The sequence below is a fragment of the Oncorhynchus keta genome, unplaced genomic scaffold, assembly GCF_023373465.1.
Source record: "Oncorhynchus keta strain PuntledgeMale-10-30-2019 unplaced genomic scaffold, Oket_V2 Un_contig_1746_pilon_pilon, whole genome shotgun sequence".
NCBI lineage: Eukaryota > Metazoa > Chordata > Actinopteri > Salmoniformes > Salmonidae > Oncorhynchus > Oncorhynchus keta.
This window is the reverse complement of record NW_026280445.1, coordinates 190,502-207,500: the sequence shown is the minus strand read 5'-3', so window position 1 is coordinate 207,500 and position 16,999 is coordinate 190,502. Positions and strand designations below refer to the sequence as shown.

The window sequence follows — 16,999 nt, the reverse complement described above, 5'->3', positions numbered from 1 at the left end:
CCCTAACCCTAACCCTAACCCCTTGGCACTAACCCTAACCCCATAACCCTAACCCTAACACTAACCCTAACCCTAACCCTAATCCCTAACACTAACCCATTTCTGAACGTGCTACTCAGTAGCATTCTAACCCTAACACCCTAACCCCTAACCCTAACCCCTAACCCCTAACACTAACCCAACACTAACCCTAACCCTAACCCCTAACCCCTAACCCATTTCTGAACGTGGGATTCTAACCCCTAACCCCTAAACCCTAACCTTAACCCATTTCTGAACGTGCTACTCAGTGGCATTCTAACCCCTAACCCCCCTAACCCTAACCCTAACCCCTAACCCTATAAGACTACTCACCCTAACCCCTAACCCCCAAGACGACTCACCATAATCCCTAACCCCTAATACTACTCACCTTAACCCCTAACCCCTAAGACTACTCACCCTAACCCCTAAGACTACTCACCCTAACCCATAACCCCTAAGACTACTCACCATAACCCCTAACCCCTAACCCCTAACGCCTAACCCCTAACCCCTAAGACTACTCACCCTAACCCCTAACACTACTCACCCTAACCCCTAACCCAAAACAGCCCTGCTAGATTTCAAGGATACTTTGTAGACAAGAGCTGTGCCATAGAACCACAGACTACACCTTGGCAGTAGACTGAGATGTGCCGTAGAACCACATACTACACCTTGGCAGTAGACTGAGCTGTTCCGTAGAACCACAGACTACACCTTGGCAGTAGGCTGAGCTGTTCCATAGAACCACAGACTACACCTTGGCAGTAGACTGAGCTGTGCCATAGAACCACAGACTACACCTTGGCAGTAGACTGAGCTGTTCCATACAACCACAGACTACACCTTGGCAGTAGACTGAGATGTGCCATAGAACCACATACTACACCTTGGCAGTAGACTGAGCTGTTCCGTAGAACCACAGACTACACCTTGGCAGTAGGCTGAGCTGTGCCATAGAACCACAGACTACACCTTGGCAGTAGACTGAGCTGTGCCATAGAACCACAGACTACACCTTGGCAGTAGGCTGAGCTGTTCCATAGAACCACAGACTACACCTTGGCAGTAGGCTGAGCTGTGCCATAGAACCACAGACTACACCTTGGCAGTAGACTGAGCTGTGCCATAGAACCACAGACTACACCTTGGCAGTAGACTGAGCTGTGCCATAGAACCACAGACTACACCTTGGCAGTAGACTGAGCTGTTCCATAGAACCACAGACTACACCTTGGCAGTAGACTGAGCTGTGCCATAGAACCACAGACTACACCTTGGCAGTAGACTGAGCTGTGCCATAGAACCACAGACTACACCTTGGCAGTAGACTGAGCTGTGCCATAGAACCACAGACTACACCTTGGCAGTAGACTGAGCTGTGCCAAAGAACCACAGACTACACCTTGGCAGTAGACTGAGCTGTGCCATAGAACCACAGACTACACATTTACATTTACATTTAAGTCATTTAGCAGAGCTCTTATCCAGAGCGACTTACAAATTGGTGCATACACCTTATGACAACCAGTGGAACAGCCACTTGCATCTAAATCTTGTTGGGGGAGAAGGGGCTGTGCCAAGGATTACCACCCTTACTTACCCTATCCTAGGTATTCCTTGAAGAGGTGGGGTTTCAGGTGTCTCCGGAAGGTGGTGATTGACTCCGCTGTCCTGGGCGTGAGGGAGTTTGTTCCACCATTGGGGGCCAGAGCAGCGAACAGTTTTGACTGGGCTGAGCGGGAACTGTACTTCCTCAGTACAGTTCCCGTGCCTCAGTGGCAGTTCCTGCCATACAGTGCCATAGAACCACAGACTACACCTTGGCAGTAGACTGAGCTGTGCCATAGAACCACAGACTACACCATGGCAGTAGACTGAGCTGTTCCATAGAACCACAGACTACACCTTGGCAGTAGACTGAGCTGTGCCATAGAACCACAGACTACACCTTGGCAGTAGACAGTATTTTAAGGCGGTTGAGATCCTCCTAAACTCCTGTGTCTCCTCCCCAGGGCTCCAGATGGACCCTCCAGGCCACCAACATGGATGGAAACTTTGTACGTGTAATTCAACCCTCAGGAACAACAATGATATAAGGGTTATTACTATTGATCAAATTAGATTTGAATTCAATATTAAAGACACCCAAGGACATGTTCACCTGAATTAATGACACCCTAGGACATGTTTACCTGAATTAATGACACCCAAATACATGTTTACCTGAATTAATGACACCCAAGGACATGTTTACCTGAATTAATGACACCCAAATACATGTTTACCTGAATTAATGACACCCAAGGACATGTTCACCTGAATTAATGACACCCAAATACATGTTTACCTGAATTAATGACACCCAAGGACATGTTTACCTGAATTAATGACACCCAAATACATGTTTACCTGAATTAATGACACCCAAGGACATGTTCACCTGAATTAATGACACCCAAATACATGTTTACCTGAATTAATGACACCCAAGGACATGTTCACCTGAATTAATGACACCCAAATACATGTTTACCTGAATTAATGACACCCAAGGACATGTTTACCTGAATTAATGACACCCAAATACATGTTTACCTGAATTAATGACACCCAAGGACATGTTTACCTAAATTAATGACACCCAAGGACATGTTTACCTGAATTAATGACACCCTAGGACATGTTTACCTGAATTAATGACACCCAAATACATGTTTACCTAAATTAATGACACCCAAGGACATGTTTACCTAAATTAATGACACCCAAGGACATGTTCACCTGAATTAATGACACCCTAGGACATGTTTACCTGAATTAATGACACCCAAATACATGTTTACCTGAATTAATGACACCCAAGGACATGTTTACCTAAATTAATGACACCCAAGGACATGTTCACCTGAATTAATGACACCCTAGGACATGTTTACCTGAATTAATGACACCCAAATACATGTTTACCTGAATTAATGACACCCAAGGACATGTTTACTTAAATTAATGACACCCAAATACATGTTCACCTGAATTAATGACACCCAAATACATGTTTACCTGAATTAATGACACCCAAGGACATGTTTACCTAAATTAATGACACCCAAGGACATGTTTACCTAAATTAATGACACCCAAGGACATGTTTACCTGAATTAATGACACCCAAATACATGTTTACCTGAATTAATGACACCCAAGGACATGTTTACCTAAATTAATGACACCCAAGGACATGTTTACCTAAATTAATGACACCCAAGGACATGTTTACCTGAATTAATGACACCCAGGGACATGTTTACCTGAATTAAAGACACCCAAGAACATGTTAACCTGAATTAATGACACCCAAGGACATGTTTACCTAAATTAATGACACCCAAGGACATGTTTACCTGAATTAAAGACACCCAAGAACATGTTAACCTGAATTAATGACACCCAAGGACATGTTAACCTGAATTAATGACACCCAAGAACATGTTAACCTGAATTAAAGACACCCAAGAACATGTTAACCTGAATTAATGACACCCAAGAACATGTTAACCTGAATTAAAGACACCCAAGAACATGTTTACCTAAATTAATGACACCCAAGGACATGTTTACCTAAATTAATGACACCCAAGGACATGTTTACCCGAACTAATGACACACTAGGACATGTTTACCTGAATTAATGACACCCAAATACATGTTTACCTGAATTAATGACACCCAGGGACATGTTTACCTAAATTAATGACACCCAAGGACATGTTCACCTGAATTAAAGACACCCAGGGACATGTTTACCTAAATTAATGACACCCAAGGACATGTTTACCTGAATTAATGACACCCAAGGACATGTTTACCTGAATTAATGACACCCAAGAACATGTTTACCTAAATTAATGACACCCAAGGACATGTTTACCTGAATTAATGACACCCTAGAACATGTTTACCTGAATTAAAGACACCCAAGAACATGTTTACCTGAATTAATGACACCCTAGGACATGTTTACCTGAATTAATGACACCCAAGAACATGTTAACCTGAATTAATGACACCCAAGGACATGTTTACCTGAATTAATGACACCCAAGAACATGTTTACCTGAATTAATGACACCCTAGGACATGTTCACCTGAATTAATGACACCCAGGGACATGTTAACCTGAATTAATGACACCCAAATACATGTTTACCTGAATTAATGACACCCTAGGACATGTTTACCTGAATTAATGACACCCTAGGACATGTTCACCTGAATTAATGACACCCAGGGACATGTTCACCTGAATTAATGACACCCAAGAACATGTTTACCTGAATTAAAGACACCCAGGGACATGTTTACCTCAATTAATGACACCCAGGGACATGTTTACCTGAATTAATGACACCCTAGGACATGTTTACCTCAATTAATGACACCCAGGGACATGTTTACCTCAATTAATGACACCCAGGGACATGTTTACCTGAATTAATGACACCCTAGGACATGTTTACCTCAATTAATGACACCCAGGGACATGTTTACCTCAATTAATGACACCCAGGGACATGTTTACCTCAATTAATGACACCCAAGAACATGTTTACCTGAATTAAAGACACCCAAGAACATGTTTACCTGAATTAATGACACCCTATGACATGTTCACCTGAATTAATGACACCCTAGGACATGTTTACTTAAATTAATGACACCCAAATACATGTTCACCTGAATTAATGACACCCAAATACATGTTTACCTGAATTAATGACACCCAAGGACATGTTTACCTAAATTAATGACACCCAAGGACATGTTTACCTAAATTAATGACACCCAAGGACATGTTTACCTGAATTAATGACACCCAAATACATGTTTACCTGAATTAATGACACCCAAGGACATGTTTACCTAAATTAATGACACCCAAATACATGTTCACCTGAATTAATGACACCCAAATACATGTTTACCTGAATTAATGACACCCAAGGACATGTTTACCTAAATTAATGACACCCAAGGACATGTTTACCTAAATTAATGACACCCAAGGACATGTTTACCTGAATTAATGACACCCAAATACATGTTTACCTGAATTAATGACACCCAAGGACATGTTTACCTAAATTAATGACACCCAAGGACATGTTTACCTAAATTAATGACACCCAAGGACATGTTTACCTAAATTAATGACACCCAAGGACATGTTTACCTGAATTAATGACACCCAAATACATGTTTACCTGAATTAATGACACCCAAGGACATGTTTACCTAAATTAATGACACCCTAGGACATGTTTACCTGAATTAATGACACCCAGGGACATGTTTACCTGAATTAAAGACACCCAAGAACATGTTAACCTGAATTAATGACACCCAAGGACATGTTTACCTAAATTAATGACACCCAAGGACATGTTTACCTGAATTAAAGACACCCAAGAACATGTTAACCTGAATTAATGACACCCAAGGACATGTTAACCTGAATTAATGACACCCAAGAACATGTTAACCTGAATTAAAGACACCCAAGAACATGTTAACCTGAATTAATGACACCCAAGAACATGTTAACCTGAATTAAAGACACCCAAGAACATGTTTACCTAAATTAATGACACCCAAGGACATGTTTACCTAAATTAATGACACCCAAGGACATGTTTACCCGAACTAATGACACACTAGGACATGTTTACCTGAATTAATGACACCCAAATACATGTTTACCTGAATTAATGACACCCAGGGACATGTTTACCTAAATTAATGACACCCAAGGACATGTTCACCTGAATTAAAGACACCCAGGGACATGTTTACCTAAATTAATGACACCCAAGGACATGTTTACCTGAATTAATGACACCCAAGGACATGTTTACCTGAATTAATGACACCCAAGAACATGTTTACCTAAATTAATGACACCCAAGGACATGTTTACCTGAATTAATGACACCCTAGAACATGTTTACCTGAATTAAAGACACCCAAGAACATGTTTACCTGAATTAATGACACCCTAGGACATGTTTACCTGAATTAATGACACCCAAGAACATGTTAACCTGAATTAATGACACCCAAGGACATGTTTACCTGAATTAATGACACCCAAGAACATGTTTACCTGAATTAATGACACCCTAGGACATGTTCACCTGAATTAATGACACCCAGGGACATGTTAACCTGAATTAATGACACCCAAATACATGTTTACCTGAATTAATGACACCCTAGGACATGTTTACCTGAATTAATGACACCCTAGGACATGTTCACCTGAATTAATGACACCCAGGGACATGTTCACCTGAATTAATGACACCCAAGAACATGTTTACCTGAATTAAAGACACCCAGGGACATGTTTACCTCAATTAATGACACCCAGGGACATGTTTACCTGAATTAATGACACCCTAGGACATGTTTACCTCAATTAATGACACCCAGGGACATGTTTACCTCAATTAATGACACCCAGGGACATGTTTACCTGAATTAATGACACCCTAGGACATGTTTACCTCAATTAATGACACCCAGGGACATGTTTACCTCAATTAATGACACCCAGGGACATGTTTACCTCAATTAATGACACCCAAGAACATGTTTACCTGAATTAAAGACACCCAAGAACATGTTTACCTGAATTAATGACACCCTATGACATGTTCACCTGAATTAATGACACCCTAGGACATGTTTACTTAAATTAATGACACCCAAATACATGTTCACCTGAATTAATGACACCCAAATACATGTTTACCTGAATTAATGACACCCAAGGACATGTTTACCTAAATTAATGACACCCAAGGACATGTTTACCTAAATTAATGACACCCAAGGACATGTTTACCTGAATTAATGACACCCAAATACATGTTTACCTGAATTAATGACACCCAAGGACATGTTTACCTAAATTAATGACACCCAAGGACATGTTTACCTAAATTAATGACACCCAAGGACATGTTTACCTAAATTAATGACACCCAAGGACATGTTTACCTGAATTAATGACACCCAAATACATGTTTACCTGAATTAATGACACCCAAGGACATGTTTACCTGAATTAATGACACCCAGGGACATGTTTACCTAAATTAATGACACCCAAGGACATGTTCACCTGAATTAAAGACACCCAGGGACATGTTTACCTAAATTAATGACACCCAAGGACATGTTTACCTGAATTAATGACACCCAAGGACATGTTTACCTGAATTAATGACACCCAAGAACATGTTTACCTAAATTAATGACACCCAAGGACATGTTTACCTGAATTAATGACACCCTAGAACATGTTTACCTGAATTAAAGACACCCAAGAACATGTTTACCTGAATTAATGACACCCTAGGACATGTTTACCTGAATTAATGACACCCAAGAACATGTTAACCTGAATTAATGACACCCAAGGACATGTTTACCTGAATTAATGACACCCAAGAACATGTTTACCTGAATTAATGACACCCTAGGACATGTTCACCTGAATTAATGACACCCAGGGACATGTTAACCTGAATTAATGACACCCAAATACATGTTTACCTGAATTAATGACACCCTAGGACATGTTTACCTGAATTAATGACACCATAGGACATGTTCACCTGAATTAATGACACCCAGGGACATGTTCACCTGAATTAATGACACCCAAGAACATGTTTACCTGAATTAAAGACACCCAGGGACATGTTTACCTCAATTAATGACACCCAGGGACATGTTTACCTGAATTAATGACACCCTAGGACATGTTTACCTCAATTAATGACACCCAGGGACATGTTTACCTCAATTAATGACACCCAGGGACATGTTTACCTGAATTAATGACACCCTAGGACATGTTTACCTCAATTAATGACACCCAGGGACATGTTTACCTCAATTAATGACACCCAGGGACATGTTTACCTCAATTAATGACACCCAAGAACATGTTTACCTGAATTAAAGACACCCAAGAACATGTTTACCTGAATTAATGACACCCTAGGACATGTTCACCTGAATTAATGACACCCTAGGACATGTTCACCTGAATTAATGACACCCAAGAACATGTTAACCTGAATTAAAGACACCCAGGGACATGTTTACCTCAATTAATGACACCCAGGGACATGTTTACCTGAATTAATGACACCCTAGGACATGTTTACCTCAATTAATGACACCCAGGGACATGTTTACCTCAATTAATGACACCCAGGGACATGTTTACCTCAATTAATGACACCCAAGAACATGTTTACCTGAATTAAAGACACCCAAGAACATGTTTACCTGAATTAATGACACCCTATGACATGTTCACCTGAATTAATGACACCCTAGGACATGTTTACTTAAATTAATGACACCCAAATACATGTTCACCTGAATTAATGACACCCAAATACATGTTTACCTGAATTAATGACACCCAAGGACATGTTTACCTAAATTAATGACACCCAAGGACATGTTTACCTAAATTAATGACACCCAAGGACATGTTTACCTGAATTAATGACACCCAAATACATGTTTACCTGAATTAATGACACCCAAGGACATGTTTACCTAAATTAATGACACCCAAGGACATGTTTACCTAAATTAATGACACCCAAGGACATGTTTACCTAAATTAATGACACCCAAGGACATGTTTACCTGAATTAAAGACACCCAAGAACATGTTAACCTGAATTAATGACACCCAAGAACATGTTAACCTGAATTAATGACACCCAAGAACATGTTAACCTGAATTAATGACACCCAAGAACATGTTAACCTGAATTAAAGACACCCAAGAACATGTTAACCTGAATTAATGACACCCAAGAACATGTTAACCTGAATTAAAGACACCCAAGAACATGTTTACCTAAATTAATGACACCCTAGGACATGTTTACCTAAATTAATGACACCCAAGGACATGTTTACCTGAATTAATGACACCCAAGGACATGTTTACCTGAATTAATGACACCCAAATACATGTTTACCTGAATTAATGACACCCAAGGACATGTTTACCTAAATTAATGACACCCAAGGACATGTTTACCTGAATTAATGACACCCAAGGACATGTTTACCTAAATTAATGACACCCAAGGACATGTTTACCTGAATTAATGACACCCAAATACATGTTTACCTGAATTAATGACACCCAAGGACATGTTTACCTGAATTAATGACACCCAAATACATGTTTACCTGAATTAATGACACCCAGGGACATGTTTACCTAAATTAATGACACCCAAGGACATGTTCACCTGAATTAAAGACACCCAGGGACATGTTTACCTAAATTAATGACACCCAAGGACATGTTTACCTGAATTAATGACACCCAAGGACATGTTTACCTGAATTAATGACACCCAAGAACATGTTTACCTAAATTAATGACACCCAAGGACATGTTTACCTGAATTAATGACACCCTAGAACATGTTTACCTGAATTAAAGACACCCAAGAACATGTTTACCTGAATTAATGACACCCTAGGACATGTTTACCTGAATTAATGACACCCAAGAACATGTTAACCTGAATTAATGACACCCAAGGACATGTTTACCTGAATTAATGACACCCAAGAACATGTTTACCTGAATTAATGACACCCAGGACATGTTCACCTGAATTAATGACACCCAGGGACATGTTAACCTGAATTAATGACACCCAAATACATGTTTACCTGAATTAATGACACCCTAGGACATGTTTACCTGAATTAATGACACCCTAGGACATGTTCACCTGAATTAATGACACCCAGGGACATGTTCACCTGAATTAATGACACCCAAGAACATGTTTACCTGAATTAAAGACACCCAGGGACATGTTTACCTCAATTAATGACACCCAGGGACATGTTTACCTGAATTAATGACACCCTAGGACATGTTTACCTCAATTAATGACACCCAGGGACATGTTTACCTCAATTAATGACACCCAGGGACATGTTTACCTGAATTAATGACACCCTAGGACATGTTTACCTCAATTAATGACACCCAGGGACATGTTTACCTCAATTAATGACACCCAGGGACATGTTTACCTCAATTAATGACACCCAAGAACATGTTTACCTGAATTAAAGACACCCAAGAACATGTTTACCTGAATTAATGACACCCTATGACATGTTCACCTGAATTAATGACACCCTAGGACATGTTTACTTAAATTAATGACACCCAAATACATGTTCACCTGAATTAATGACACCCAAATACATGTTTACCTGAATTAATGACACCCAAGGACATGTTTACCTAAATTAATGACACCCAAGGACATGTTTACCTAAATTAATGACACCCAAGGACATGTTTACCTGAATTAATGACACCCAAATACATGTTTACCTGAATTAATGACACCCAAGGACATGTTTACCTAAATTAATGACACCCAAGGACATGTTTACCTAAATTAATGACACCCAAGGACATGTTTACCTAAATTAATGACACCCAAGGACATGTTTACCTGAATTAATGACACCCAAATACATGTTTACCTGAATTAATGACACCCAAGGACATGTTTACCTGAATTAATGACACCCAGGGACATGTTTACCTAAATTAATGACACCCAAGGACATGTTCACCTGAATTAAAGACACCCAGGGACATGTTTACCTAAATTAATGACACCCAAGGACATGTTTACCTGAATTAATGACACCCAAGGACATGTTTACCTGAATTAATGACACCCAAGAACATGTTTACCTAAATTAATGACACCCAAGGACATGTTTACCTGAATTAATGACACCCTAGAACATGTTTACCTGAATTAAAGACACCCAAGAACATGTTTACCTGAATTAATGACACCCTAGGACATGTTTACCTGAATTAATGACACCCAAGAACATGTTAACCTGAATTAATGACACCCAAGGACATGTTTACCTGAATTAATGACACCCAAGAACATGTTTACCTGAATTAATGACACCCTAGGACATGTTCACCTGAATTAATGACACCCAGGGACATGTTAACCTGAATTAATGACACCCAAATACATGTTTACCTGAATTAATGACACCCTAGGACATGTTTACCTGAATTAATGACACCATAGGACATGTTCACCTGAATTAATGACACCCAGGGACATGTTCACCTGAATTAATGACACCCAAGAACATGTTTACCTGAATTAAAGACACCCAGGGACATGTTTACCTCAATTAATGACACCCAGGGACATGTTTACCTGAATTAATGACACCCTAGGACATGTTTACCTCAATTAATGACACCCAGGGACATGTTTACCTCAATTAATGACACCCAGGGACATGTTTACCTGAATTAATGACACCCTAGGACATGTTTACCTCAATTAATGACACCCAGGGACATGTTTACCTCAATTAATGACACCCAGGGACATGTTTACCTCAATTAATGACACCCAAGAACATGTTTACCTGAATTAAAGACACCCAAGAACATGTTTACCTGAATTAATGACACCCTAGGACATGTTCACCTGAATTAATGACACCCTAGGACATGTTCACCTGAATTAATGACACCCAAGAACATGTTAACCTGAATTAAAGACACCCAGGGACATGTTTACCTCAATTAATGACACCCAGGGACATGTTTACCTGAATTAATGACACCCTAGGACATGTTTACCTCAATTAATGACACCCAGGGACATGTTTACCTCAATTAATGACACCCAGGGACATGTTTACCTCAATTAATGACACCCAAGAACATGTTTACCTGAATTAAAGACACCCAAGAACATGTTTACCTGAATTAATGACACCCTATGACATGTTCACCTGAATTAATGACACCCTAGGACATGTTTACTTAAATTAATGACACCCAAATACATGTTCACCTGAATTAATGACACCCAAATACATGTTTACCTGAATTAATGACACCCAAGGACATGTTTACCTAAATTAATGACACCCAAGGACATGTTTACCTAAATTAATGACACCCAAGGACATGTTTACCTGAATTAATGACACCCAAATACATGTTTACCTGAATTAATGACACCCAAGGACATGTTTACCTAAATTAATGACACCCAAGGACATGTTTACCTAAATTAATGACACCCAAGGACATGTTTACCTAAATTAATGACACCCAAGGACATGTTTACCTGAATTAAAGACACCCAAGAACATGTTAACCTGAATTAATGACACCCAAGAACATGTTAACCTGAATTAATGACACCCAAGAACATGTTAACCTGAATTAATGACACCCAAGAACATGTTAACCTGAATTAAAGACACCCAAGAACATGTTAACCTGAATTAATGACACCCAAGAACATGTTAACCTGAATTAAAGACACCCAAGAACATGTTTACCTGAATTAATGACACCCAAGGACATGTTTACCTAAATTAATGACACCCAAGGACATGTTTACCCGAACTAATGACACACTAGGACATGTTTACCTGAATTAATGACACCCAAATACATGTTTACCTGAATTAATGACACCCAGGGACATGTTTACCTAAATTAATGACACCCAAGGACATGTTCACCTGAATTAAAGACACCCAGGGACATGTTTACCTAAATTAATGACACCCAAGGACATGTTTACCTGAATTAATGACACCCAAGGACATGTTTACCTGAATTAATGACACCCAAGAACATGTTTACCTAAATTAATGACACTCAAGGACATGTTTACCTGAATTAATGACACCCTAGAACATGTTTACCTGAATTAAAGACACCCAAGAACATGTTTACCTGAATTAATGACACCCTAGGACATGTTTACCTGAATTAATGACACCCAAGAACATGTTAACCTGAATTAATGACACCCAAGGACATGTTTACCTGAATTAATGACACCCAAGAACATGTTTACCTAAATTAATGACACCCTAGGACATGTTTACCTGAATTAATGACACCCAGGGACATGTTTACCTGAATTAAAGACACCCAAGAACATGTTAACCTGAATTAATGACACCCAAGGACATGTTTACCTAAATTAATGACACCCAAGGACATGTTTACCTGAATTAAAGACACCCAAGAACATGTTAACCTGAATTAATGACACCCAAGGACATGTTAACCTGAATTAATGACACCCAAGAACATGTTAACCTGAATTAAAGACACCCAAGAACATGTTAACCTGAATTAATGACACCCAAGAACATGTTAACCTGAATTAAAGACACCCAAGAACATGTTTACCTAAATTAATGACACCCAAGGACATGTTTACCTAAATTAATGACACCCAAGGACATGTTTACCCGAACTAATGACACACTAGGACATGTTTACCTGAATTAATGACACCCAAATACATGTTTACCTGAATTAATGACACCCAGGGACATGTTTACCTAAATTAATGACACCCAAGGACATGTTCACCTGAATTAAAGACACCCAGGGACATGTTTACCTAAATTAATGACACCCAAGGACATGTTTACCTGAATTAATGACACCCAAGGACATGTTTACCTGAATTAATGACACCCAAGAACATGTTTACCTAAATTAATGACACCCAAGGACATGTTTACCTGAATTAATGACACCCTAGAACATGTTTACCTGAATTAAAGACACCCAAGAACATGTTTACCTGAATTAATGACACCCTAGGACATGTTTACCTGAATTAATGACACCCAAGAACATGTTAACCTGAATTAATGACACCCAAGGACATGTTTACCTGAATTAATGACACCCAAGAACATGTTTACCTGAATTAATGACACCCTAGGACATGTTCACCTGAATTAATGACACCCAGGGACATGTTAACCTGAATTAATGACACCCAAATACATGTTTACCTGAATTAATGACACCCTAGGACATGTTTACCTGAATTAATGACACCCTAGGACATGTTCACCTGAATTAATGACACCCAGGGACATGTTCACCTGAATTAATGACACCCAAGAACATGTTTACCTGAATTAAAGACACCCAGGGACATGTTTACCTCAATTAATGACACCCAGGGACATGTTTACCTGAATTAATGACACCCTAGGACATGTTTACCTCAATTAATGACACCCAGGGACATGTTTACCTCAATTAATGACACCCAGGGACATGTTTACCTGAATTAATGACATCCTAGGACATGTTTACCTCAATTAATGACACCCAGGGACATGTTTACCTCAATGAATGACACCCAGGGACATGTTTACCTCAATTAATGACACCCAAGAACATGTTTACCTGAATTAAAGACACCCAAGAACATGTTTACCTGAATTAATGACACCCTAGGACATGTTCACCTGAATTAATGACACCCTAGGACATGTTCACCTGAATGAATGACACCCAAGAACATGTTAACCTGAATTAAAGACACCCAGGGACATGTTTACCTCAATTAATGACACCCAGGGACATGTTTACCTGAATTAATGACACCCTAGGACATGTTTACCTCAATTAATGACACCCAGGGACATGTTTACCTCAATTAATGACACCCAGGGACATGTTTACCTCAATTAATGACACCCAGGGACATGTTTACCTGAATTAAAGACACCCAAGGACATGTTCACCTGAATTAATGACACCCAGGGACATGTTCACCTGAATTAATGACACCCAAGGACATGTTTACCTGAATTAATTAACACCCAATGACATGTTTACCTAAATTAATGACACCCTAGGACATGTTTACCTGAATTAAAGACACCCAAGGACATGTTTACCTGAATTAATGACACCCAAGGACATGTTTACCTGAATTAATGACACCCAATGACATGTTCACCTGAATTAATGACACCCAAGAACATGTTCACCTGAATTAATGACACCCAAATACATGTTTACCTGAATTAATGACACCCAAGAACATGTTCACCTGAATTAATGACACCCAAGAACATGTTCACCTGAATTAATGACACCCAAATACATGTTTACCTGAATTAATGACACCCAAGAACATGTTTACCTGAATTAATGACACCCAAATACATGTTTACCTGAATTAATGACACCCAAGGACATGTTTACCTAAATTAATGACACCCAAGAACATGTTTACCTAAATTAATGACACCCAAGGACATGTTTACCTGAATTAATGACACCCTAGGACATGTTTACCTGAATTAATGACACCCAAGAACATGTTTACCTGAATTAATGACACCCAGGGACATGTTTACCTGAATTAATGACACCCAAGGACATGTTTACCTAAATTAATGACACCCAGGGACATGTTTACCTGAATTAATGACACCCTAGGACATGTTTACCTGAATTAATGACACCCTAGGACATGTTTACCTAAAGTAATGACACCCAGGGACATGTTTACCTGAATTAATGACACCCAAGGACATGTTTACCTAAATTAATGACACCCAAGAACATGTTTACCTAAATTAATGACACCCAAGGACATGTTTACCTGAATTAATGACACCCTAGGACATGTTTACCTGAATTAATGACACCCAAGAACATGTTCACCTGAATTAATGACACCCAAATACATGTTTACCTGAATTAATGACACCCTAGGACATGTTTACCTGAATTAATGACACCCTAGGACATGTTTACCTGAATTAATGACACCCAATGACATGTTCACCTGAATTAATGACACCCAAGGACAGGTTTACCTCAATTAATGACACCCAGGGACATGTTTACCTCAATTAATGACACCCTAGGACATGTTCACCTGAATTAAAGACACCCAAGGACAGGTTTACCTCAATTAATGACACCCAGGGACATGTTCACCTGAATTAAAGACACCCAAGAACATGTTTACCTGAATTAATGACACCCAAGAACATGTTTACCTGAATTAATGACACCCAGGGACATGTTTACCTGAATTAATGACACCCAGGGACATGTTCACCTGAATTAATGACACCCAGGGACATGTTCACCTGAATTAATGACACCCAAAGACATGTTCACCTGAATTAATGACACCCAGGGACATGTTCACCTGAATTAATGACACCCAGGGACATGTTCACCTGAACTAATGACACCCAAGAACATGTTTACCTGAATTAATGACACCCAGGGACATGTTCACCTGAATTAATGACACCCAGGGACATGTTCACCTGAATTAATGACACCCAGGGACATGTTCACCTGAATTAATGACACCCAAAGACATGTTCACCTGAATTAATGACACCCAGGGACATGTTCACCTGAATTAATGACACCCAGGGACATGTTCACCTGAATTAATGACACCCAAGAACATGTTTACCTGAATTAATGACACCCAGGGACATGTTCACCTGAATTAATGACACCCAGGGACATGTTCACCTGAATTAATGACACCCAGGGACATGTTCACCTGAATTAATGACACCCAAGAACATGTTTACCTGAATTAATGACACCCAAGGACATGTTTACCTGAATTAAAGACACCCAGGGACATGTTCACCTGAATTAATGACACCCAAGGACATGTTAACCTGAATTAATGACACCCAGGGACATGTTCACCTGAATTAATGACACCCAAGAACATGTTTACCTGAATTAATGACACCCAGGGACATACGTAACTAACTGCTGTTTCTCCTCCGCAGGGAATTCTCATGGTGCAGCCAGATCAGATGCAGGTGAGCCACTTCCCCTATCTTTATATGCTAACAACTTAAACTATACTAACTATACAAACCATATACTAACTCTATGAACCACATGCTAACTATATATACTAACTATACTAACCACGGAGCCGCATGAAACCAAGGCTATTACGGTTACAGAAGTCGTCAAAAGAGAGCCCCACGGAGCCGCAGT

At 39.4% G+C, this 16,999-nt stretch overlaps 1 pseudogene; it reads left to right on the top strand.

Annotated features, from left to right (window-relative positions):
* The window catches only part of LOC127919766 (solute carrier family 15 member 1-like), a 60,276-nt pseudogene that overhangs the window by 7,100 nt on the left and 36,177 nt on the right, over window positions 1-16,999 (top strand).